The sequence below is a fragment of the Pelecanus crispus genome, chromosome 10, assembly GCF_030463565.1.
Source record: "Pelecanus crispus isolate bPelCri1 chromosome 10, bPelCri1.pri, whole genome shotgun sequence".
Classification (NCBI taxonomy): Eukaryota; Metazoa; Chordata; class Aves; order Pelecaniformes; family Pelecanidae; genus Pelecanus; species Pelecanus crispus.
The window spans coordinates 40,514,685-40,541,832 of NC_134652.1; positions in this window are offsets into that span (position 1 = coordinate 40,514,685).

Here is a 27,148-nt window from a genome sequence, read left to right on the forward strand (position 1 = left end):
TTGCCTCTACCACTGTACAAGATTCCTGCAGTATTGATGGGGCAAAAATCCTAGTATAGGCCCTCTGATGGGGAAAAAAAATCTTGGCTACAAGTTATGTTTTTGGGGGTCTCTATAAGCATTTTTCATTTCCAAAGCTGTTTTTCTATTCCAGAAACCTGGTGCTGTTAGGCTAAGAGATGCAATGTTGGGCAGAATGAGGGAGGATTTTCTATGACTGACACTTGAGATTCTGCATATGGAAATGAATGTTAGAGAAGGAGATTAGATCCATGAAATAGCATGATTTTCCTAGGGCTACTACTGTTAGTGCTTTCTTGTAGCCTGCAGTGCAGACATAGCAAGCAACTGGAAAGACTGACCAGCAGTGAGAATTGTAGGGATGAGAGGAAAAGGAGATGAGGAGCATTTAATGTTCCAACCCTCCTCCCCACCTCCAAGTTAATTCAGTGTGGGCTTTTCTTGATCAAAGTCCCTGCCCCACAATATATTGTAATTTATGTGTGTTGGAGGCATACAATAATGCTGAGCTAATGTGGTTTTGTACTTAAGTAAACATGTTTTCAGAGTTACTAATGCATGACAGAAAGTGCTGGGTCAAAGTCTCTCCTGAATTAGGAGAAGAAAGAAAAACAGCTATATAAAAGGAGCAATGCGTCTCACCGACTAATGTATCGGAAAGTCTGCAAATCAGTATCTTAGTCTTTGATAAGGAACTATTTTTTGTAATTATGGGGCTGAGGACCAAGCATCCCATTATACCTGGGCTCTTCTGCAGAGCATGCAGCTACTGCCTTTGAAATTTTTATCCTGTTTCTTAGAGCATTAAAAGACATACTCCATCTCAGGGCTATAAGACACAAACATCCCAAATGGGCTTTAAATGAGGAAAAAGGACATCAAAAAGTTTGCCTTAGTTGACCATGAAAAAATAAACAGTGATATGTACTGTCATGGGTAGGATGTAAATTAAATACTACTACTTATTATTCTACCTAGTAGTCTCCGCATTTTTTAAATCTGACAAAGCAACCGAGTTTTATGCCTCATTAAACTAAAAAGACACATTATTTATCATTTTAAGATATCTTTATATAAGACTTCTTTGGAGACCTATTTGGGTAGGAGAGCTTATCTGCTTACATGGCAACACAGACACAAAGTCCAAGTCCTTATCATCAGCAGTGCTTTCCTACCGTTCCCTTAAAATGAGATAGTGAACTATGATACTGATTTTGTTTGATGTATTTTTAATGTATATTCTAAAGGATCTTGTCTGATAAACTATCATGAGAAACGGACCTTCCATAGCATTTCCTAATACAGCACATGGTTTTGATCTATAAAGTAAACCACAATAAGAAAACCACGTGTTAACAGCGTGGGAACACCAAGAAGAGAGACCTTTCTTACTGTGTTTTGAACATGATGAGATTTCTAGATAGTTTTGCACCCTGACATCTCTTTCATCAATGAGACAGATCCCAAAGCTTGGTCAGAATAACAAAAGCAACTTGAACCAGGAAAATTAGAAAATGGAAAGGGGGGGGGGCGGGGTGTGGCGAACTGAAATAAGCTGGTAAGCTTTACAGATATTTCATAGGTTTATGTGTGAGGACATTCACATGATGGAGAAGTCTGAAACTGAAATGCGTATGTATCCCACAAATCTCAGAGTAGAAACCCAAGTGGCAGGAGCTCTACTTCCACCATTATGACAAACACTGGATTACATTAAGGATCCAGCTATCCTGATGCAGACAGAAATGCTCACTGCAGACAGGACCCACAATACCTAAACGAAGCGCTGCTCTCTTGGTCTTGAGTAACGCTGTGATCCTGCCAGCACTCGCTTCCGCAAGCATCTTCATTGGTGCCAACGGAACTACTCAAGTGAGAGTTTCCTGCAGGCAGGAGGACTCTTAATAAGGAAAATAAGTACCTGGGAGGGCAGGAGATGACAGAGTGCTCTGTGACTGCTTGGGTGGCACAGAGAAGAGGAAAGGGGAACTGTAATCTGCTGCCTCATGCCACAAAAGCCAGGCAGTGTCACACAGAACCAGGAGACAGCAAGTTCAAAACAAGCTAAGGAGATGCTCTGTCACACCACATCCCATTAAACTGTGAAACTCCTTGCTGCAAGAGTGGACGCTTGAGCTCTGCGTGCATTCAAAAGCATTAGACTGTTTCAAATAAAAGTCCACCTAGTGCAGAAATAACACTGCTGGCTTAAGAAGTCCTTCAACTTCCAAATCACTGGGGAAAAAGGAAGAGCATTTTGGAGGACTCTCACTGTATGCTCAACCTGATTTTATATTCTGCCCTAGGCACCCACTGCTGAAGGCAGGAGAAATGGACTTGACAGACCTAAATGACTTGGTAGGTTTGTTTTTGTCTTTTCTCCTAAATGCAACTGTGAAAACAAGGAACAGCTCAAAATTTGCAGAGAGGGAAGAAAGGGGTGTAAAGAAAATATAGTAGGTGATGGCCAAGACAGTGTCAGCTAGAGCTTCCTCTTCAGCTGCACTCCTGATGCCAGTTGTGGCAGGTAATAATCTTGTAACAACATAAAACCTCATAGTCATAGAAAAGGTAAAAGTACTTCCTAAATACACATACACAAAATATAATCAAATTATGCAAGTACGTGGACCACAATATTTTCCACTGCCATTGAAGTGAATTTATTCAACAAGTTTCACTACAGTAAATAGAAGTATCTCAATGTAAGCACATGCTCACATCTATTAAGGCACTTAAAATTAGGTGTGTGCTTGAGAGCTGTTACTTGTACTGAGAAGTGGGCTTAAAGCATTTTCCTGAACTGGTACTTTGCTGCATTGATAGTCAGCTATGCAACTGGAGAAAAGAGGAGTAAAACCTAAAATAGATGCATGCGCACACAAAAATGCAGAAAGAGCGTTTCTTTTTATGTCTGTCTGCTAAGCTTAGTGGGCTTTCTTGGCTCAGTCTGAGCTAAATATTACTGAAAATAGCATAGTACTGTAGTTATTTCAAAGCACTGTCTGTATTTGTTCTGTGCACTGGGTGGGCAGGAAGCTTCATTTCATAAATCACTTTCAACAAGACAGTAGGCTATAAAAAGGGAGGGTTTTTTTCCCTTTAGTGTTTTTAGTTCTGAAAGTTCTGAAGTGGCACAGCCTACATACTGGGAAAAGTTCAAAAAATATGTTTCTCACTGCTCCGCAGACCTTCTCTCGCACACAAGAGACCCCCGGGAGACGCCAGGCAGGCACCCCTATGCTCGTAGGTCGCCCAGGTCACGCTGCTTAGACTGGGCTAAAACATTTGTCAGCAAAACTGCTAAAGCATCTTCTCATTCCCAGCCCCATGCAAAGCCTTCCGCAAGGAGTTTCACAGAGCGCTGCCAGCCTAGGGAAGCCGTCTGGTGGAATAATTGCCCAGAAAAGAAAATGGGTTAGTTTTCAGGGGAGTCTCCTGGTACACTTTTGGGTGCAGTCATGCAGGGATGTGCTGCAGGATGGAGCAGTAGGAGGAAGGGTGTGAGGAAGAGGGGAGGAGTAAGCAGGTAGAAGAGCCTGCTTAATCCAGAGGTTCTGCTTAGAAGATACTTGTTAAAACTTTGTTAGATTGAGCTTTATACTCAAAAAGTGAGCCAGCTGCAGATTAGGTTGCTCCCTGTGGTAGATATTAGGAACAACAGGATAGGAGAGATACAGAGAGTCATCTGCCCTCAGCAAGGAGAAAGCTACTGTCTGGTTCAACTCACCGAATCACAATTTTTCCCTCTTATGTTACAAAAAATGGAGTTCTGCACACCAGTACCTAAAATGTGCCCTGCAATTTTGGCACTGACTGGACCTGGGCTTCTAAAATACTACAGAGGAGTAAATGTCACTGGGTGAGTGGTTTTTATCTGGGCTGGTTGTTTTCCCCCAGGGTCAGGGAAGCTTGCACAAACAGGGTTTAGGAAGCATGGGAAGTTCACACCTGCTAAATGTCATGCACTGAACATAATATAGGAACAGCTATAGCGAGACAGCCCTCCGGAATCATCTGCTCCAGCCTCCGTTTCAGACTGTCCCCAGTACTGAAGGCCTCAATAAAACACAACCAGCAATTTTAGCACCAGCCTTTCCCTGGGCTGCCCTCCCAGGTTTTGGCGCTCCACAGCTTAGCAGCTTCCGGAGCTAACGGTGGCGCACAATTGGCTTTCTGCCTGCGAACACGCTCCCTTGCAGACTAGCTCACATCTTCCACGTTTACAGAGTGCCAGGTCAGCCTGAGCCGCTGTCTGATGCGGGAGAGCCACCGCAAGCCCTACTCTGCATTCAAAGTCGCGAGGCTTGGAAATGCTTTCCTCAGCTGCAGCGTATTGCCACTCGCAGTTCTGGGATGAAAATGGTTGCAAAGGCGATACTCCGATTGGGGTTAACTTAATTTTTTCTCTCTTTTTTTTTTTTTTTTTCTATTAAAAACCCCAGATTGTTCTGGTTTTTAGTAGAAAATGATGTGAAAAGGGCTCTGGGAAAAATAGCAGCAAACATGTAATGATTTGTTTTAAAAGCAGGAGTCACCATTCTTTTTACACTACAAACCCAGCCGATGAAAGCATAAAATATGGTTGCTTAAAATAGTTGAAGCTACTCCTCCAGCAGGAACCAACCTGATCAACTGAATACATATGCAGACTGTTAGCTATGATACTACCCATATATAAGAAGGAAAACTAATTAAAATTTCTCTCTGAGGCTACTTCCAATTTACTTTGTGTATTACATGTAGGATTGCCTTTTAAAAGCACTGCAAGGTTGAAAGATTTGTTGTAATCCAAATAACCAATTTTTGGCACAGTTTTAGATGGGAATTTTGGAACTGGTAAGCAAGACAATCCAAAATATCGGAAAGACATGCATCTCTTACACTTGGGAACACTGAATTTGCAGGCAGCCATTTTCATATACCATTTTGTGGACATCAGAACAGAAGCAGTAGCCAAACATTTAACCTAAATTCTTTTCAGTTGTGCTGATGCAAGTATGTATTCTGCTGTTGCCAGTCAACACTAGTTCAGCATGTAAGATAACTGGCAGAGAGTTTATGATGGTAGAGTTCATGGCAGATTATGGCCCTGCAAGTTTAGATTAATGCTCCACATTACGCATCGGAGGAGTAATTCTTAGAAAAACAACTCCAACCAATATTAGCAACTCCAAAGCTTTTCTTAACACATGGCGGTACTCCCTGACCCGAGCCAGTATTTCAGTGGTTCTCCACTGTGGTTCAGATTTCACTCTGTTGTATTAATTGATATTGCCTTAGAAGAGAACATCAAATGCTGGGAGGGCGCCTTTTATAGACGGATTAAATTTTTTAATTTTCCATGGTAATTATTAAGATGAATCATTAAACTAAGGCTGCCAGCTGCGCTCTGCTAGACTGCAGTCTCCCATGTTCAACATTCTCTAGCTGCTTTTAGCTCAGTAAGTTTGTCATTGGATTTCCATGAATTTGCTGAGTGTTGAAGTTTGCTTTTAAATTCTCTTGCAATCACGCAAACCACACAATAAGGCTAACCATTGTAATTTGATTTACAGAAAATGAAAATGAGCTATCTGGAAACTAGTTCTAGTGGTGCTATATGGGCTAAGTTCATTGTGGCTCATTTTGTCTCGCTTTGATCAGAAATAAAATAAAATCTTTGGAAATTAAAGCCAGAAAAAGTTTGCCCCAAACCAAGACTCTGAAATGGAAAAGTATTGGTTCAAGCTGAGTGATAGATGGCAGAAGTCCTCTGTTTTCCACAATGGTGTAAACAGTTAGTTCAAGAGTGTTGTTGCTATTATTACATATTTAAAGCTGAAATTTGCTCTATGTATCACATTTCAAAAAAGAGAGCTCTGCATGTCAGGCAACAACATTTCAGCCCTTCTATCTTTTAGACATGGATTTGAGGCCCCAAAGGAATATACATAAGACTGTAGATAAATAATACTTTGCATAGTAAGTGTATGCCATAATCTTGATGATAGCTGTTTTTTCACTATTCTCCCCAACATGCTAGAATAATAGATTTACAGTCTGAATTTCCATGCATCTGCAAAGTTAGACATTCATTGTACCCCGCAAAGCTGTCACGTTTCAAGATGTGGATATGCTAGACTGTAGTCTGTTTAAACTCAGGTTTGGCTGTAACCCTCCTCTTAAAACCACCACTACCTGGGAAATGTTGCAGTCTGCAAAACCTGCACGTTTTATCTTTGACATGTTACATGGGACTTGACCAGAATTAGCGCGAATAGCACAAACCCTGCTGAAGACTTTTAAAACAGTACCAGTGAAATTTGTCTGCTAAGCCAGTCTCGCAGGGCACATCGATCTGAGACGGTGTTTCTCAAACGTTCTCGAGCAGCAGCTTTTACTGGCCAAATTACCTGCATTTACAAAATAAAAAATAAATCGAAGAGCTGATGCTAAGGGAGCTGTAAATCCCCTCCCGTACCTCGCTCACCAGCAGTACCTGTAACACATATTTTTAGTAAAAGAGCCCCTGGGCCAGGATGCTGTTGAGAGCTACTGCAGTGCATCCTGTGTTCAGGTAAACAGAGAGAAACATGCTGTTAGGGCTTAGTCCAGACACTTGCTGGAAACATTGATTGAGGCTGGAAGACTGCAGACAGATACAGACCAAGCAAGAACAGAAACTTGGCGACTGGAAACTAGGCCAAAATCTTGCAAAGAACTAGTGTGCGAAGTGAAGCTGGGGACCCCAACTGAAGGATACCATGGGATGGCAGGGAAAGGTGCCAGGGGAGACCAGCTCTGAACGCTGAAGTGCGCGGCGTAGACAAGTTCCACCCAGGAAATTTGATTTGAGTCCCTCAACAGGATAAAACATCTTCTGGCAGGGAAAGGTCGAGAGGATTACAGCTTCTCTCACATGTTCTCTGCCCAGGAAGGCCATAAGGAAGCAGTCATCTTTTTTTATGAGGAACTATGAAATGATGCTACGGAAGCAATTTAAGAAGAGAAGTTCCTGGGATGTGGCTTCAGGAAAAACACCACCTCTCCCATGCAGACTCCAAAGGAATTGTGTTTACAAGCTGTGCGCTGAACTCCCCTCTGGCTTAGCTGGGTGGAAGAAGATGACCAGTCTGAACACACAGTAAAAGGAGATGCAATGTGTTACAGTAGTTAGCTTGTTTTAGGCAAGATTGATTACATGAGGCAGCCAGAAAGGTGACATGGCTGGCTGGAGTGGCTTGGTCATCTTTAAATCTGTATTTTACAGCTAGGTTTTCCAGTACCTTAGAATTTTTTTGACCTCTTTCTATGCTAGATATAACTTTCCCATAGAAAGTGCTCAGGACCTAAAATGGTAAGAGAAAGGGCCTCTTAAATCACCTACATAATTCATTCTGTAAGTGAAGGACTGGTCTATAAATCTGCACCTTTCAAGTCCATTGCCCATTTTCCTTGGTTTAGAGCCTGCTGAGCCAGCATCCCACTCTTGATGCTTAGCCCAGATTTCATACATCTCAGGACAACCTATGCACCCCAGAAAATTTCCATTTAATTTCAACCCAGTTTAAGTTACTGAGTAGCTAGCTGTAATTTATCAAATAATACCTCTCTCCCTAAAAAGATTACATCCTCCAGGCAAGATACATATTTACACATTAACACATGTCTCTGCTGAAAATAAAATGACACTAAACAAGCTTTTCAAAAGCACCTCTGGGACTTGGGGCTCACTTTAACTAACTTCTGGTGCAACTTGGGAGCCAAATCCTTCAGATAGCTTAAGACAAAATCTCCATCTTAATAAGTGTTCACTCCCCCCCTTTTTTTTTTTATTTTTACCAAATTGAATGCCCAACAAGCTTTAATGTGTTTCACAACTTAGCTTGGTCATGCTGTTCATTTTCCGATGAGCCAGAAGATCACTATTTCTTTCTTCTGCAGTGTGGCAGTATTTTAAGTAGGGCTAAGCGCTCATTAGGATGAGTAGATGATAACCAACTGCCTGCTTATATTTTCTCACAATACAAAACAACACAGTAGCAACCTATTATGATTTGTTTTATTTCCTGTTCAAACACTCCTGCTCTTTTGGAAAGAGTTAAAGTGAAATTTAAAGTTGCCGGTACTCTTGGAAGCTGCTGATTCTGCTCTGGGCTACAACAGCTTATGAAAGGAGGACGACAGAGACCAGAGCAGAAAAGAAAGGAAAAGGACAGGGAGGTGATGGAGAGATGGAAGAGCTGTGAGGCAACACATTCTGTAAACTGTTTCCTTCTGTGACTTGCTGGAAGGTATAATCAGTCAGCTGCTGCTCGTTTTTGTGTGTATGGTGTGTGTGTTTTTTTAACTTCCATTGCAATCCCCAAACACTACCCTCCTGGTTTTACTTTTTTTGGTGGTGAATAGTGTATGTTTGTGTAAGGGGTGTCAGGGGACTGAAATTGTGATACCAACTAGCAATTTGGGTGTGTGGGTGAAAATTAACTGTTGTAGTTGGTTATTTTATGGGCCCAAAATATGGCTGTTAAAAACCCCAACATTCACCATATGAGCTTTCTGTATCCAGACCATAAAATGTCTGGGATACATAGACGGGATCCAAGCCGACTTCCTGCCATGAAATTGTGCTTCACTAATGATCACTCCAGCCTGTTTTCTAAACTTGGAGACCTCTTGTTTTCCCCAGAGGATATTATATTGTTTGTCTTTGGGGAAAAGTGTTTGTGTGCTACAATTATGAAGTTTATAGAACTTAAAAATTCACCTGAAATGGGACTACCACTTTACACACAGTTCAACTTGGGTACAAAAAGAAAAAAAAAAACCTACATTTGAAAGCTGCAAGGAAGTACAAAGCTAAGGGATCATTTAAAAAGCTAGTTGTCTATCAAAAACTACATTTAAACCCAATGCTGTATGTTCTTTTCTAGGTGAGGTTTTTCTCTCCCGCCCCCAATTCTTTTCTCAAGTGCAGCACTTCCCCAGCATCCCCAATTTTTAGATAGAATCTATGCTATTTTTTACATTAGGACAGGTTTTGATACTGTTCAGTGAGCATCTGTAGATGCTGTCTGTAGGCTACTGAAACTGGTTCTCCACTGTCTGATTCCTTGCAACACAAAGATCCCAGTTCAGAGTAGTCATGCTATATGTAAAAAAACTTTATACAAAAAAAAAAAGATTAAACTGAGATATGATGGAAAAAATGTGCATTTACAAAGTTCACTGAGAAAGAGGGTTTTATGTTTCAGTATCACCCTGGTTACGACTCATTTCTCTGAGCTGCCTTTGAAGAAGAGTCATTTTTAGGTGCATATGCCTGGGTGACTGTGGAAGGCTAATAACGATGGATTTGAAAGAGGACAGATTAGCCTCTTCATCAGGGAAATACACAGGTACCTCAAAGGTGTCATTACTAGTGTTTTAGGTGCTACCTAAAAGCTAACCAATCTTTTAATCCTTTTGATTAATCACAATATTTTTCTAGAAGGAGAAGTAAATATGACTTGTATTTGGACTTCAGCTCAGTGAGGGTTTTGAGGATCAAAGCTGGAATATTTGGATTTCTTTTGAGCAGAAAGGCAGTGTGATTAGTGTCCATGCATGCCTGTGACATATTGGATATTGCAATGCAGAGCAGTAAACACGGGTGACAGCAGCCACAGTGCATGAACTGCAGAAAGGAAAAAACTCTTCTTAATCCTGGTCATATATTTGAACTGCACTGGCTTGCACGTGGGTGTGTGACTGTCAGCCTCATGCATGAGGCTCTGTAAAATACAGTCCTGTTTAAGATAGTTCCCTGCTTCCCAGGGCACATACACTTGAGGAATAACAATGTTTACCAGCAACATATCATTCAGAGGCAATTTAGATGGGATTTTTAATTTGGTCACTCCCTCTACTGGAGGCTTTTTGCCTAGGTCTTATACAGATGGTGATCACATTACCAATTAATTAATCACTCCTCATAGTTTGTTGGGTTTTTTTAATAATTTCTTTTAAAAGAAGACAAACAAAACTGCGTTTAACTATTTTTTGTAGCTTCCAGAGTGCAAGCTGTGCAGGGCTGGCAGAGCTGTACATGCAATGAAACACACAGCAGAATTGCTGTGCGGACTGTCGTGACTCCATGCTAATACACAGTCACTCAGTGAGGCAGGGAAAGATGGTCCATGCAAGTTAAGAGAAGTTGAGGGCATGATTTCTCTCTGAGACTCTTTAAAATAGCACCTTATTTTTAGCTTCCCAGTGTCTGCTTCAGGGCCACACACTGTCAGGATGCTAATCCAGTTTACTAATGGGATTTTTAAAGCTAACTCCCACATCCTTTTAAGTATTGTTTCATAAGAACCTGAAAATTGAGAAAAGGGCATTGCAGGATATATCCCAATAGGTTTTAGCTTAAGGAGCAGAGGTGATGAGATCACTATGAATGTCAGTAACCTATTCAACTTTCATTGCATAAACCCAGCAGATTAAGAGTATTGCCTTGAAGGCTTTACATGCATGCATAGTATTTAGTTTGGAGATGGCTCTGTGTAAATGGTAAAAGCCTAGACAAAGGGTAAGCAAATGTAATTCCAGCATATTTTGCTGAGGAAGATTAATAAAATGCAGCAATAACAGAAAGCTCAATGAATGGTCAAGATGTACCTCAGTAAATATAATTAATTGCTAGCTTCACTAAAGATGATCTGAGTAGCAGTGCAAGATTGAAGCAAGAAGTTTTTCCTGCTTTAATCTGCTCTTAAAATGGGAAGACTGGGGTAATTTGCAAAACGTTTTGATGGGAAATGATTTATTTCCATTAATTCAAATCCTTGTCAATAGCAAGGCTACTCAATCAAAACACAGCATTTCTGCTGTTGTGATGTATTTAAATTTTTGTTTCTTTGGTGGCTCTCACTACAACACTAACCATGCTCAGAAATTGCATGTCTCGAGCACCACAAGCTTTTCTTAGCTGGGTTTGGTTAAGCAAGGACTGTGTTTAAGCCAGGGGCCAGCCTCTGTTTAACATGGGCATGCATTCCAAACTCTCTTGTTTTCAGATTGCTGGTGGAAATTTTCATCTCTCCTGTCTGGGTTTTCTTCTGAGCTGCCTGTCACAGTTCTTATAAAGACAGAGCAGTTTTCAAGTGGCTGGTGAAAGTCTCTTTGTTTTCCCTCTACCTCTCTCCACTTCTTCTAGTGCTATGCTGCCAGTCATTCTTTGATCTAGTGGCATCGTTACCTGGGAGAGGTTTTACCAAAACTCTGGGTCATCTAATCAGACAGCAACACATTCAGGCTCTAACTTCTAGGAATGGGCTCTATGTGTGAAGAGACCTTCTCTTGGTGAAGACACCCTGGGATCAACCACTTAGCTTGGTCCCATCTTGAATTTTGCATCATTTTGGAATGCCACCCTCTTGGAGGGATGGAAGTCTTGTACGTAATCATCAGCCCTTTATGCACTGGGACGGTAAATTTAATGCAGATAGACTGAAGTTTGAAATTAGCAATAATGGAAGTAAAAAACCTAGGCTTTGTTGTTCAATAACATCAGGGGTCGCTACAGAAACCTGTAATCTGTGAAGTTTACACTGTGCGTCATGGGCTTATATACTGCCTGGGTCAGAGGACACTGCAAATATTGGAGTTTCACAGAAGAAATAGGGGGTTCTCACAAGCTCTGCATTTCTACTTAATGCAGCATGTAACCTGCTGTGGAATAATTTGGGAAGAAAAGGTAAATCTGTGCGTGGCTATGCTCCCACTACCTTTGGTGGAGAAAATCTCAGAAATTAGGAGTACAGGATAAGCATTTCTATTCAACTAAGCAAGAGCTATTAGACATCTGAAGTTAAAAAGCAAACTCTCAAGCTGAACACTGAGGTGTTCAGAATATCATAAAGAGATGGCTAGGGAAAAGAAAGACTGAAAATGTTGAAAAATAAGAAATATTAAGACAGCGCTGCTATTTTAAATGATGTCTAGCAAAAAGGTGATGGTATTTTTAAAAGCTGTTGAATTGATATTTTTGATTGTAGCATCCATTAACCCAAAAGTTCTGAAACTTTCTGAGAAAAATTGGAACCCACTTAATTCTTCTTGATAGCCATGGGAATCTGCATCCCTGGCATGCTGTCCTTGAGGATGTTTGCTCATCTACAAGAGTAGGTGGTTAAAGGTGATTGAACAGCATAAGATTTTCCAGTTACACCATGATTATAGCAACATCCCAGCCAAATAACCTTCTGATGAATCAGTGTGAAAAATCACAAGGTCAAGTCCAGGCCTGCTGTGCAGGTGGAGCCCTGCTGTGCTGACATCAAGCAAGAATTTGGCTGCTTAACAGGCTGTTTGTTGCATATTTAGTAGCTGCAAAACATATACAAGTTTTATGTTATGACACTTGAAAACACCACCTGTACTATTTCATGCTGACTACTGTAGCTTTAAAAAAAAAAAAAAAAAAAGCAGCTTTGCAAGCTTTGGATGAACAGAAGAAAAGCCCTAAGTAAAACAGGACACAAGACATAGTAGCATCGGACTGCCTCAAAATGATGAGCTAAGTCAGAAAGACAAACAGCAGTAGGTGATAACCTCAGGTAGCTGTCAGTCAAATTGACTAAGGTATTCTACAGAAGTGTCATCTGAAGTCTCCAAATTTCTCTTTGGAGACAAAAGTTGATTCCTCTGCCAACAAGGGTATAAAATGCTGCACACTCTTTCACTTTCAGGGTTGAAGAACATCGCCTGAGAGCATGTGGTGCATTCAAACATAATTCCCCCTTCCTTGTCCCTGAAATTGTGGTGTTCTTACATATGAAGTAAAGCAGCAACCCACAGGCTCTGCCACGTAAACAAAAGGTCAAGAGAAAATTTTCAAGGTTCTCTTGGCTTTTATGATCTAGCTCTCTACCTGTTGCTAACCAAAAAAACAAAACAAAACAAAAAACCCACCACCTAAATATAATGAAAATATAATTTCTTAAGATGTTTCTGCCTCCTGGTTATCCACATCCATGCGACAACAGCCCCATCCCCTCCCACACACCCCCCACACTCCCCCCCCCAGCTCACAGCATCCAGATCAGACATGGACATAAAGTTCAGCTAACGTAGGAGCCAATATTGCCAATCACATGCAACCTTTCAACTTCCAAAAAGTTACAAATAAAGACATTTCAGGATCGGGGCTTTTCTTTGCCTTCTCCCCCCCCACCCCCAAATTGTTGAGAACCCCAAACTGAAAAAGTAGCAAAGAGGAGTTGTGAACTATCAGGCCTAAACTTGTCTGTAAATCCTAGTAAAATGAATTACGTAGCCTCCCCCCCACCCCAGTGAACTGAACTCTCCAGGCTGCTGTGGATTTTCATACGTACTTCCTTAATTATAAGAGTTTTCAGGCTCCCTCATCTGTTCCCAGCTACATCCTGTAATTTCCAGTGCTGGTTGCTGCACTCTAAATCTGGTCAGCACAACTTACATGTACTTATCAGTGACTCATCCAGATATTTGAAGATCTTAAGAATGAATCACGTCTACATGTTTGCTGAATTCCTTCTGCTGCCTGTGAAGGAAGGCTCGCACCGACAGACTGTAGAACAGAGCTCAAGACAAGAGAGACTTTGATGTTTGTGGACTTTATACGAGTGTGCACTCTCTGAAGAGAGGGTTTAAATCAGTTTATTAAATCACGCTGACTTTGTTGTCAAGGTCAGGCAGTGACACCTTAACAAAACATATCCTTCAATTTTTCAGGCAGTAACCGAACACAAGGTATAATTAAAATGTTTGGGTTTGAATCTGGCATTTAAAATATGTTGTTGCTGCTGTTAGAATAGCTCTCTGTCAAATCAGATCAGAGGAGGAAGTGTCACTCAGCACAACAGGCCACAGTCTGCGCATATAAATTGTCTCAAATCTTCCCTTTCAAATGTCAGCTGACAAATCAAAATGAGAATAGGCTATGCAGCATAAATACCAGTTATACATTAAAGACTTAACACAGGGCTCCTGTCTACTAGTGTCTGAGAGCTCCAAACGCAGAGAAACCACACAGAGTTAATGATAATTGATATCATATGGTCTTTATCAAAGCTTCCTCAAGAAAAGCAGCTTAAGGGAAAATCCGTAAATGTGTGTCTTGACCACAGTCTACCAATCTTCTTCCGCATTGGAGCCTTTAACTAATTTGTTGGTTTAATTACTGAGGCACAGGAAAGTTTGCAAGAGTGATAATTGCGTATTCTTTGATTGCTGATCATTACATCAAGCGGTCTTTATGAATTAAAAATAAACCCCGAGTGTAGTATGTGAACCTGGGAAATCAGTCCGTGCCTAAATCTGGAAGTATAAGCCTACTGTTCCTGGCTGACAGCACAAAGTAAAAAAGCAAAGCAACAGCGAGGTTCCAAAAACCTGAAATTGCTGTGACAGACAGTTAACTGCAGCCTACAAAAATTTGGGATTCAAAGTGGGTCAAGCAAGATCAATGAGACTGTGGGCTCTCATTTGCGGGGGGTTTAGAGGCTTGTTAGGTGACTTCTAATGTGCCACATACTTATATCTTTAATTGGAGGGGGTAGTGTAGCCTACTGCACCGTTCTGAACTAGCGCCGGAGGAATTACCAGAAGGTCAAACGGAAGAGAGAGGCAGGGGGAGGAGGAAGTGGTAATTGAAGAGACAAGAGATGATTGTGAAAGTACTCGGAGGAGTCTGTGTGTCTGGCAAGATGCAACGGGCCAAGCTACAAACAGGAGGCAAGGCACTTACTGGAACAACCTCTTTCCTCACTTCCCTCCCCGCCTAGAGCAATGCCATCGCTAACTGTCCCCAGCAGCTGCCGAAGCAACAAAGCCCAGTAGTAGCTAATTAACTGCAGTATCTATCAAATGTAACAACAGAATTATGCTCCTTGGCCACACGTACACTCACACAGCAATCAGGCGTCTAACTACAGATGCCTCTGCTGAAACACCTTTTCCCAGAGGTTGACTGAAATGAGAAGACGACAGCAAAAACATGTAGTCGGCAGTTGAATGGCCTTCCTTCTGTTCTGGCTCAATTTCCGGTAGGTCTTCTCTGTCCTTCCTAGTGTTTACAAAATGGATTATCTTGTAGATGTTTGCATCATTCTGCAGTAAAACTTGGTCAGAGCTTACTCAGGAAACAGACCAGGTCTTCAGTCATCAGCATCCATGAAAAACTAAACACAGCTTGAAAGACAAATTCAAAGGAAATGTTCTAAGCAAACTGACCTACTATTTTTTTAAATAGCCTATCAAGAAGATAAGAAGGTGACAAGTTATCCTGGATAGCACTACGGACATAATGGAGGAGTTTGGAGTAGAACGTGAAATGCATATGGGAAAGAGGGACTGGGAGTGCATGAAATGGGCCTTATGTCAGAGACAACTCCAAGTGCCAAAACCTCAAAGGCTAAAAAAGATTGCACCGGAAAACAGAGGTGAAAGAAGAATTTGGGCAGTAACATTACAGATGGAAGTGTCTGAGGCACAGAGGTGGTAAGATAGCCAGCCCATCAAGAGAGAAAACTGCAGCACTTACAATGCTGTAGGGTGACACAAGACACTGCAATCAAAATAAGATAAATCAAGAGTCTTGACAATCACAGTTAATCAAAGAATAATGAATTCAGAGTAGCATGGATTAACATGACTGAACACACATCACACATGACTGAATCAGTTACGTGGAGAGACAGAGTGAGTCAGGTACCAATGGTGGCTTAGGACAACATAGGTTTTATTTCAGATGCTCAATATCCAGTCTGCCTGACCAGGAATGAAGTGTTTCCCTAAGAGGGAATCCGGCATGTTCTTGCCCCGCTTTTACAGCGAACCTTATTACACATTTCTTGGGTTTCAAAGGATTCTCTTGCAGATTAAATGGACTCAATATTTTCAGCAGTTCTGCTAACTGTAACTTACTAGTGTTACCTTATACCTGAAAAAGGGCCTTTATAACCCACCCAAACACATTTTTAAATTATCACAACCTCCAGACTGATTAAATACTTAATCTACTCTTCAGAATTTCTCCATGCACCACCTTGTTCTTTTTATATATATATACACATACATATACACTCACACACACACCCTGCCCTCTAAAGAAGCTATTCTGACATGCAATAGTAAATTTGAGATGCAAAAGCTGTATAGGGAGAGAGAACACAGAGTTCCTCATGCAGCACACCAACATTTGATCTGCAACATTTAGTTATTTGAAAGCATCAAGAAAATAGCAACAGCATTACAACTTGAACCCCTATACTGTTTGGATTTTTCTTTTTTCCCCTATAGATAAGGAAGATGAAAAATGACAAAGCAAAAAAAGGGTTTGTTACTTGAACTTTTTTGATAAGTGCTTTAAGAGCAATTTCAGTTTTCAAAAAAGAACATACATTTATAATTAATACATCATCTGTTTTTAATGAGGGGTTTTTTTGGTGTAACTTGTACCTTCAACACAGCTATAATGTATCTTTATAATGCACACCATTTGCCAAGGCAGACATGATAATCATAAGGAAAGTATTTTAAAGCGTTTGTGTAGTATTTTTAGAGTTGTATTGTAAAATGCAAAGCCACAACAGTATATATCATTACAATTCAGATTTAAAGGCAAGAAAATTCAATATTAAGTACTTTCTTCTGCAACTGCTCTGAGACCGATACATTGATATTCTGATGTATAAAAGTATAGACGGTATTTCAGCTAATGGGTTTTTAAAGTATGCACTAAACTTTAAAACACATAGCAGCTTTCACTTGTGAGCTGTTCCACTTTGCAGTGCCATCACTCACGGGCCAAAGGTATTGGCAGACTGAGACCAAACTTGGAGACCTTGATCAAAACTTGGAAACCTGGTTACAAAGGGAAGAGGAGAAGAAAAAAAAAAAAAAATACTGACATTGAACAGTTGGTCTGCAGTCACCCTCTTTGTGACACTCCTTATTTCATATAATTCTATCATATCCTCCTGGGTGTTTTTCCAGACTGATGAGTCCTCTTATTTAGTCATTGCTCATACAGAAGTCACGCCAGACCTCCGATTATCCCATCAACTTTCTCTGGCCTTTTTCCAGTTGCCCACATCCTTTTGGGAATGAGGGGAGCAGAACCGCACAGACTGCTCTACACCGACCTACAACAGATTGATCGTGTTATAGTCATCCCCACTCCTGACATTTGATTTCCTCCTTCAACCACTACTGCACTCGGACAGTGTTTTCATGGCGCTATTAGTTATAACTGAGGTGGAAAGAGTCAGCTTAGAGCTGTAAGTGTAGACATGAGAGCACTTCCCCCACCCTCTCATGTACCTCCACTTTCACTGCTTTGTATGTCTCGTCACATGAGTCATTTAGTCTCAATATCCTTTTGCAGCCCATTGTAGTTGATCCTCAGCCCTATTCCCATGAAAAGCTTGGTATCTTCAACAAACTTAGTCACCATATGGTTCTCCCCCTCATTTCTCAGTATATTGAACATTGAACAAATCCTTGCACAACCTGCTGGTGATCTCTCTCCTTTCTGAAGGCTGGTTAGTTACTACTAACCAGTTACTACTCAATTTTTCCTGTTGTTTAACTAGTTACCACGTAAATACCTTCCCTCTCCTCCCACAGTACTTTTAATTACCAAAGTAATTAAAAGTTTTTTAAAAATCTGTATTTTTCAGATTCTTTTTCAAAATCTGTATTAACTGGGAGTTGGGACACACACAGCAACGGGGTTCCCTCAAAGAACTCAAAAAAATGTAAGACTTAACTTGCCTTGGCGGACACCCCACCAGCTCCTCCCAGGTCTGTGATGTTTATCAAAGCATTAGCTAAGTCTGGTTTAGAGGACAGTCCCTCCTTATTTGTCCAGTTCTGATATCAGGCTTCCCAGTCTGGGATTCACTGTAGTGCTGCTTTCCCTATTCTCAAGACTAGGTGACAGCTTTTTGCTTGGAATTGCCTAAATGGCAGAACTTCAGAGTTGGTAGAAAGGCAAATGTACTTTTAAATGACCATATTGTAAAAAAAATCGTAGCTCTCCATTTGAAATGGGGTGTGACAACAACAGATCTGGGGACATTTGCTGCATGTACAAGAAAACTGAATTCATGTACATTATACTTGCTGCTGAGTGGTTTGGCACTCCCCCGATATCAATCAAGGTTTCTAATATTGGAAAGGCTTCAAAATGTGAGCAATTCCATTCCTCTCCTCACTCTCCTACTCTGCTGCCATTTGTGGGTCTCCAATAGGATGGAGTCTTTTTCTTCCTGGCCCCAGGACTTGGGCAATTATAAAACGGTAAGTATTATCTTTTCCCTTTCCTTCCTTTCTATTTAAAGGCACCATCTTTCTTCTTCTTTACCCTCCCCCTCCCTCTTCCCCACTGGCAATTTTTTAAAGATCCTGGTTAGAGCTTTGTTGTTTTACTGTGGAACAGCCTATCAATACCATCTGTTTGATAACAGGACACAGGGGCTGGAAGTATTTTGTTTTGGTATTTTTGATGTTCAAGTTGAGCCTCATCGGCTCCTGGCAGACAAAGAGCTGGATGTTGGCTTCCCATCTTGTCTATACACAGCCCAGAAATCTATCGGAGGGAGATGATGTGACTACTTCTCCCAAATCCATTTGAATCTGTTGACCTCAACAGGGTCACAGCTCGTGGAGAGATTTCTTAGGGCCTCACAGTTTCACGCTGGGTCCAAATAACTCTTTCAAATGTAATGGAGGGGTAATAATCCAAGTAGTGTTAAGGGAGCCAAACAGTACTTACACCCAATGTAAGAAACATCTTACATTTTTATGCGCAAACTGACTTGCCCTGACTGTATTTGAATGGTTAACCTTATTCAACATACTAACAAAATGATCTGAGCAGAGGGATGAGAAAGTCTGCTAATGACGCTCAGCAGTTCAAGATAATAAGGGCTGATAAGAATTGCTGAAGGACTATATCAGACTGAAACGCTGGCCAATAAAAGGTCAGATCAAGTTCAACATTGGTACATGTAAAATGATGCATAAGGAAAAAAAAAACACTGCATACACAGAAATAGTGATAGCTGAGCTGACCATTACCAAATCTTGATGTTATAGTCAAGAGGTCCACAAAAACATCATCTCCGTGTTCATTAGAGGTTAAAAAGCAATTCAAACATTAGGAACTATTAGGAATGAAACAGTAAATGAAACCAATATTATCATTATGCTGCCAAATCCCTGGTTTACCCACAACCTGAATAGTCTGGTCTCCTCATCTCAAGAAAGGCTGTAACAGATAGCGCTGGGGGGAGTAAGTCAGGGCAGTCTTATCAACAATACAGAACTGCTCCTGGGCAAGGAATGACAGTGTAGACTGAGACTCTTCAGTTTGGAAAAAACTCTGCCAGTCATCCTGCAAGAGTCCACCAAGTGCACTACAACAAGCAGAAGCTGTGCTTGAAACAGTCTGGTAGGAAGCAAATTGGGAACACGAGTGTTTAAGCTACAGTAAAACATGCACCATTATGCATTGCTTTAAGCCAGCTAACACTTCCATGTTTGGGTTTGGTTTTGTGGTTTTTCTTTTTAATATGCTGCATAGTTGCTTGGTGACTTGGGTCATACTTGTCCTTTTGCAGAAACGGAAAAAGACCGGCTCACAATCCTCACACAAGTAGTTTTTCTTTTTAGCTTCTATTGTACAATGTACAAATTCTTCTCCATTGTAATTCTCTAGTAGGACACAGCCAGACTCGGATGCCCTGAACCTTGGCAAAGCAAGAGGCAAGAAATGCAGAGCTAAGATGGGGACCTCATCAATCTCTCTTAATACAGGCCTGTTACAGTTTGGAGAAGAAAACACAGAGCAGATTACATTTTATATCAGCTCTCAGATTTTCCTCATTTCTTTGGCTTTAAATAGCTCTGCCACCTGCCCACTCATCTAAGACTGCCCATCTGAGGATGCAAAACAGACCATCTCAGCCCGCTCTACATGTGTGGCCCCACTGCAGGTCACAAGCTCTGCTTCTGCCACTGAATCTCCATGGCCCATAATCTCTGTAGGGGCAGACACACCTAACCATGGACCTGCTGGTTTAAGGAGGCCGTACAATCTTAGCTATGAAGATAGCCCTCCTCTACTCCCTTAATGCTGTTTGACCTCCCTGGCACTGCCAGCATAGCGTGGAGAGGGCTTCAGAAGAGGCAGAATTTGAGCAGGAGCATTTTCCATGTGTTTCAAGCTTTTTTCATCAGTAGTAGGCATGGCTCTACATTCCTCTCCAACCAAACCAAACCAGTAGTTACATGTCAAGCATGTTTCTGACACTCCACAGTGGGTGTCCATAAAGACTTTTTGCCTGTATTACCACAATCTTGTTTATCTTTTATCCTTAAATGATAAGGAGGTCTGAGTCTGAGGACTCTGCGTTTGCAACACTCTAAATTAATGTTCTAAATGGACCTGATTTAAATTGATATTCAATGGAAGTTAATCATTAATGATATCCCCACATCTAAAATCGAACACAGACTGATAGGCTCCCTATTTCGGTAAGCATATGCCATCATGAGCTGGCAAACAGGGCTATAAGTGGGTGTAAATGTAAGTTAAAAGAGAAAAGTAAACTACATGGTTTAGTTTATCTACCTACTGAGGCAAAACTGAAATGCTTTTCATGCTGTCTAGCCTGCTCTGTGGAGATGAACACCCTCATCCCTCATATAAAACACTCTCTTGACACAACATATAATGGGGTCCTAAAGACAAAAGAGGATCAGCTGAACACATAGTCCCCCCTCCCCGTATTCCTGCGGATTAAGAAACAGACTAAAATCCTGATGACCTACTACCATAATCAAAGAGCAAACATTTTCCCAATATCTCCCACTGTTTTCTGCAAGTGACATGTGCTCTCTGTCACAGATAGGATAAACTTAGTGGGCTGGATGCCAAGCGCATGCAGCAAGATAAAGAATTAGCTCAGGCATAGCCAGCACTTGAATCTCCAAAGGTGTTTAAATTGAAACAATATGTAGCATGAATCAGGTTTTCTTAACAGTATTTAAAAAAAAAAAAAACCCAAAACCAAACCAACCAAACCAAAACCCCACAGCAAATACACGCATGTTTGATTTTTATCGTGCTGCCCCTCACAAAACGGCCATAAAAATTTAGTCTTCCCCCCACCAAACCATTTCATAGTGAACCAAATACACTACAAATGCACTCCCGCTTCCTGTTTGTACCCAAATACTGATATGACATTGCCTCTGGAAAGAAACATTCCCATCCGTCTTTTACATTAAATTGATTAATTGTTTTTCCATTTGTATTCTTTGTGATGTTCCTCCAAACACTCCACAAATTATCTAGCCCTTAGAAAGCCAGAAGTTGTTTGGCTTTTTTCTTCCCCCCTCCTCTTTAAACTTGAATGCAGCTTGAGAGGCTTAAGATCTCACATTAGTTTTAACTGCTTCACTGTAGACCTGCTGGCACCATTGACAAAAAGGGAGGGCTCCAACACACCACGAAGATGCGCTCATTTCGGTGGCCAACAAAGAGCCAAAAGCGGCCCCTATTATTAGCGCTAGTGAGACGAGATTTACCATATTATTAATCATTAAAGTCTGACTCAAAATTCAGACGGGCTTGTACTTACTCCATGGGTCAGGGAGCTTTACCAGAGCTCATTAACCATGCTGGGCTACTCATTTACTCTTTCTGCCACAACCTTTTTCCTAATGCACGAGGGGAAAAATGAAATACAGGTGATTTTTGTGTTTGCTGCTTGATCTCAACAAATAGAAGCAGCAGGAGTATTTTGCTTGTCAAGAGGACAGTAATTCTTCAAATCCCTCTAAAGAGATAATGAGTGGCAGCGTAATGCTTTTGATCTGTCATAATTATAAAATAAAAGAGAACGGATGCAAAGCTCACGTGCCATGGGAAGGTCACTCACTTTTAAATGTCTAGGATTCCCTCTGTGGCTAATCCCAGCATGTCCCGAATGCGGGCTATTTTTAGGCACAATAGTGGGTCCGTTACACATCCTGTCCCTATAAAATGAATGCCTTACTGGTGATTCTCCTGTAGGGCAGCTAATAAGTAGGTAGGAAAATGACGTCTCTGTACTTTTGACTTGCATGCTATTGCAAGGAAGGACAGCAGGAACGTCTCCTCTCTGGCGTCAAACAGTCCCCCTGCAGCATACATGCAATTTAAATTATTACAAGGCAATGTTACAAGTATGAACCCTGGCACAAAATAAAGTAATTACATTTAATTAGGCAGCCAAAAAAGCGATGGCCTGAGACTCACTGCCTTAGATGTAGCCTTTTGTTGACTTAACACAGGACAGGTAATGAATGAAACTTCAAAGTGTAAGCAACTAAATTGCTACTTAATTAGCGGAGCCCTAGTCAAAAACACAGCAAAACAAAAAAACAAACCCTCAATTTTCTTTTGTCAAAGGAATTCAGACAAAGATCCCACGTCTCAGAGAGGCCCTGAAATTAAGGATTATTCTATTAAGTATGTGTTTGTGTTCAACAGTGAGTTTCTGTTTTTGTTAATGCGGAGCTCCCGAAAGGTGCTAGATTGGCAGCCCCGGAGCCTGACATTGCCCAAAAGGAAACTCAGTGCAAACAAGTTCCTAGCTCACAAATCTCACTTGCCTGCTAAGCATCAAGTACAGATATTTAATCCTTTGAGTACTCTGATCTGCTGGTACACCCACACCAAGCAACCTACCACAGCGAGAACAGCTTTCAGAAGTCAGAAATGATGGAAGATACAGAAAAAGGAAAGTAGGTATCGTAACACTAGATTTCTGTGTACAACCTCTCTCAGTTTTGCTGTTTCATATCCAGGATTGCGTAGTTTGCCAGAGCCCTCTCTAGAAGCCTCTTACGCTTCCATAAGCATCCTACTGCTTAATCGTACAATTAAACTGAAAAACAAAAGTGGGTCTGAATAGCATAATGAGTTATGCTAGCGTGTCTCTGGGCCAGCCTTTTATTCTAATTTCAATCAGACAAAAACAAGCTATTCATTGTTCTCATCCCATTCCTCACACGCTTACATCAGACTGTAAGTCCCCACTCCCGAGAGGTGCTCAGGGTGGGTTGGCAGGAGCCTCAGCAGCCAATGGAGCCTTTATTTCATCTGTCTGCTTACAACCGTGTATTTACTGGCGAGAACAGCTGGGAGGTAAAATAACATCTATTAGAAAGGTCTGTACCTGGCTCAGCTTTTCTCCCTCAGCCCCTCTTCAGTACAACAGACCCTTCAGCCCCTGACAATTTTACCCATTTTTAACTCCACTTTCCACCCCCACTTGCCTGTCTCTCACACCTTTTTCTTTTATTTCTCCTCTCATCTCTCCCTCCTGCTTGTTGTTCATCTCTCTAGACCCAGTCTTTTCATCCCCATCTGATGTGCTGCTTCACACTCTCCACTGCAGACTTTGTGGCTGAGGTTAGAAGCAGCACAGGAAAAGGTGTGGGGGGATCAAAACAGACAACTACATTCTCCTAAATCCTTTATTTCAGGAGTTTTAGAGGACTAGAATAGTACTTTATATTTTTTTTGGAGGAGGGGAGCTGTGTTGTCATGTCACATCCTGTCTACCCTTCCCCTCAAACAACAAAAACTAAAACAAAAAAGGCAAAGTTTTGCTAGAGGACTTCTCATTACCTGTCCGATTCCACATCTCAAAACTGGCAGCCGCTAGTTCTGGAGTAGTAGCTCCATATCCAGGCATTATTAAACACCAGCTTGTCCCAGTTGCATCCCAGAGTTTGTTTTTAATTTGGAGGGCATGAGGAGACTGCTGTGATGTACTAGAACTATTCACTCTTCAAGCTAGGCTTTAAGTGAGCAGATACATTTGCCCCAGTGCAAGCTGTGCTTTCTGTCTACAGATTGAAAACCCTCAAGAAACCTTGGCACTTGCATTTTTTTTCCCCTTTTTCACACAATGTTTCATACAGCTGCACACGTAACAAAATTCAGGCTGTTCTTATCAATCCCTTCAGTGAACCAAGAAAGGTAGCTTCCACACAGTTGAATTTTGGTAGTGCTTTTTTTTTTTTTTTAGGGGGAGTTTTCCTTCTCCTCATATGTCCCCTGGATGAAATACAGATTGTGGGTTGTTTTGTGGGTTTTTGGTTTGTTTTTTGTTTTTTTTTCTTCTTTCTCCTGTTTTTCCCCTTTCTTGGCATAAGATATGGAAACAACCAGTGTATGAGCCCATATTCTTTGCAATTACTTGAAAGCAGCAGCGTGCTGCTGGGCAGAACACATCACAAAATAAGAGGAGTTGACATTTTGAGATTTTATCCAGTCAATGAAACTGTTTTCTCAAGAGCCTGTATAACTTGGGAGTCTGAATCATGTTTTGAAAAGTGACTTAGAGACTCAGGGCAAGAACCAGATCTCTTTCTTCAAAGCTCAAGACCCTTTGTTAGCTGGGCTTGCAGGAGAGCAGTCTGGCAAAGACACATGTTGTATGTGTGCACGGTGCTGTACAGAGGGCCTTGCAATGATGCAGGTCATCCACCTTCCTGGCCACAGCATGCAGCTCCCACTGAGATGTTGTTCCAGTCCCCCCCCCCCCGCCCCCCCCCCAAAAAAAAAGCAGTGGCATCCTCACCTGCATCATTTTACCAATATCATTCCCTTGTCACACACTGCCAGCTCTCAGGGGAAGACAGGCAGGGCAGCCCTGTCCGCTCTCCGATCAGCAATACAGGAGGCCTGGCAACTAGCATCCAGAAGGGAGAATCTGACCTTCAGTTCCCTGTAGGCTATGGGATGTACAGCAGTAGGTCTTGGAAATGATGGGAAGGCAAAACTAGGAAGGCAAAAAGTCTTAGAGCCGGAGACCTAGAACTTAAAAGTGTGTGCCCCATCACGTGCAGAAGCCACCATGGGTGCCCCAAGCAATACTCAGTGGCTCCCTGATGAAGATAGCCAGTGAGGACTCAAGCCTGCAAGTGAATCGAACCATCACATCTATAATCCCAAGCCCATGCTTTACTAACTAAACTACAGTATTAAGGGAGTTGCTGCTCAATCCTCTGACAGCTCTGCTCCGAAACTGAAGCTTTGCTTGTTCAGCAGTTATTAGAAACTTGTGGGCCCTGATTCCTGTCATGTCCAATGTGCAACCTCAGAACAAGGACCCAAAAGCAGCTGGGATAGGACAGAGCTCAGATCTGCTCCATTTCCCACAGCCAGCTTTAAACAGCTCCCCACATATCACCCTGTGGTGCCCCGCTCTCTCCACTGGCTGTACTGGGAGCCAAGAACCCACATTTTGCCACCTAAAACTACCATGCTGAGGCTGGGGCCTTAATTCTGAACGTACAGAGCTTTCAACATGCCAAGAGTGGGTATTTCATCACTGAGTTTGGGGTCCTGCAAGCAAAGTCCAACCAGAAAGACTGGGACATATTTAGAAGAAAAGACCTCCCTGCCCCTCTACCTGTCATTCAGCTGCTTCTTCGAGAAGCGCAGTGTGCTGGAAGCAAGCTCTGCAAGCTGGGAAGGAGTTCCAGGAAAGCTTTCCTCGGTTCGTTGGATCAAGTGGCGACATCAAAGGAAAATGCACATTGCAGGACCTCACAGTTAGATAATACGATGCGCTTACGGCAAGCCTCACATCGAGCTGGCACAGTTCTCTATTGCATGAATCAGACATAATAAATACTGCCAGCTAAGTACAAGGGTCTTGTCCATATTCAACTCTCAGCTACCCAGCTAACCTGTTTCACTTTATTATTTAGGCAAGTTCAATGATTTGGCAAGTTTTCAGTTATTTAACCAAAACGATCTTGCACTCCCTCCCTAACACCAACCACACCAACCGCTTTTGCCTTAGGCCGTGTACTTCAGTGCAGGGTGCTACTGTCCCCTTCTCCACTGTTTCTTGTGCTAATATCTATTGAGACAACAGCATTTTTGTCCGAAACCACATCACACACACAGCAGTTTGCCCTTTTGCTGGAGATAGAAACTTTCAAAGGAGGCACTTCATTCCCCCTCCACCTCACGCTGAAACACAGAACCTGGACTTACCTGTTAGTACACCCTTCTACCAATAAAAGCAACAGTTCTGAGATAATTCAAGTGCTTCACTGAAATCAATAGGACAATCTTGCAGTCCTCTGCACTGCTCCTTTTTAGGACAGTGTCCGAAAAAGACCCAAGTGTAAAATAGCGAGAGGAAGAAAGAAGAAATTCAACAGAATTTCACCAAGTTTTGGAACAGATAAGCGAGTGCCAGAGGGATACTAAAAGCAGGCATGGCCCAGCTGAAATTGGATTTAAATTAGATGCCTCATATCTTTCAACAATACATAGAAATTATTCTTTTAACTATTTAAGATAGATTGTGAAGTGCTATCTGAAGTTTTGTATTCCAGATATGATTAAAATGCAAATGGAGGGAGAACGCATGTACATTTCTGCTACGACAAATCTGTGTTCACGGAGGAGCATTCTACTTGCAAAAAGAGATAAGAGATTGGAGCAGTCCAGCCCCTTTTCCCCAGAGGAACCCAGAGTCACTGGGACAGTAACAGAAATACGTCTGCTTGGACAGTGCACGTTAATGCACAGGCAGAGGAGCGACATGTTAGAGATTAAGGAAATATTCAGAGAACGCAACAAAGAATGCTGTTGATGCCTTCTGCTTTTTAGTATCTAGCAAGTGTCAAAACCTGTACGTCTCGAGGAAATGGGTAGGTCACCACCTCACTGTCTTTCCAATGGCATGCAGCCATAAGCTCTTCTCTAAGCTGTTGATCGACTGCATTTACTATAGCATTTACCAATAATTACCGACCAGCTGCTTATACCACTGTTTTGTCTAAAAATAGCCCAAAATATTAATGGAAGCATATCAGATATCTTTAGTGAAAGAAAACATACATGCATAAATCAGTAATTCTCTTTCAAATCCATTTCAAATCCATCCTCTCTCAAATCTGTGTGTAAAGCTATAGTAAGCATTTCACGTGTCTTATCTCCTCAGGCTACTGTTACATCAAAGTATTCCTGACTGTGTTCCCATTATATTTCTATCACCTTTCTTGATAAAAATCTTGTTTTGCAAGGCAATACTTC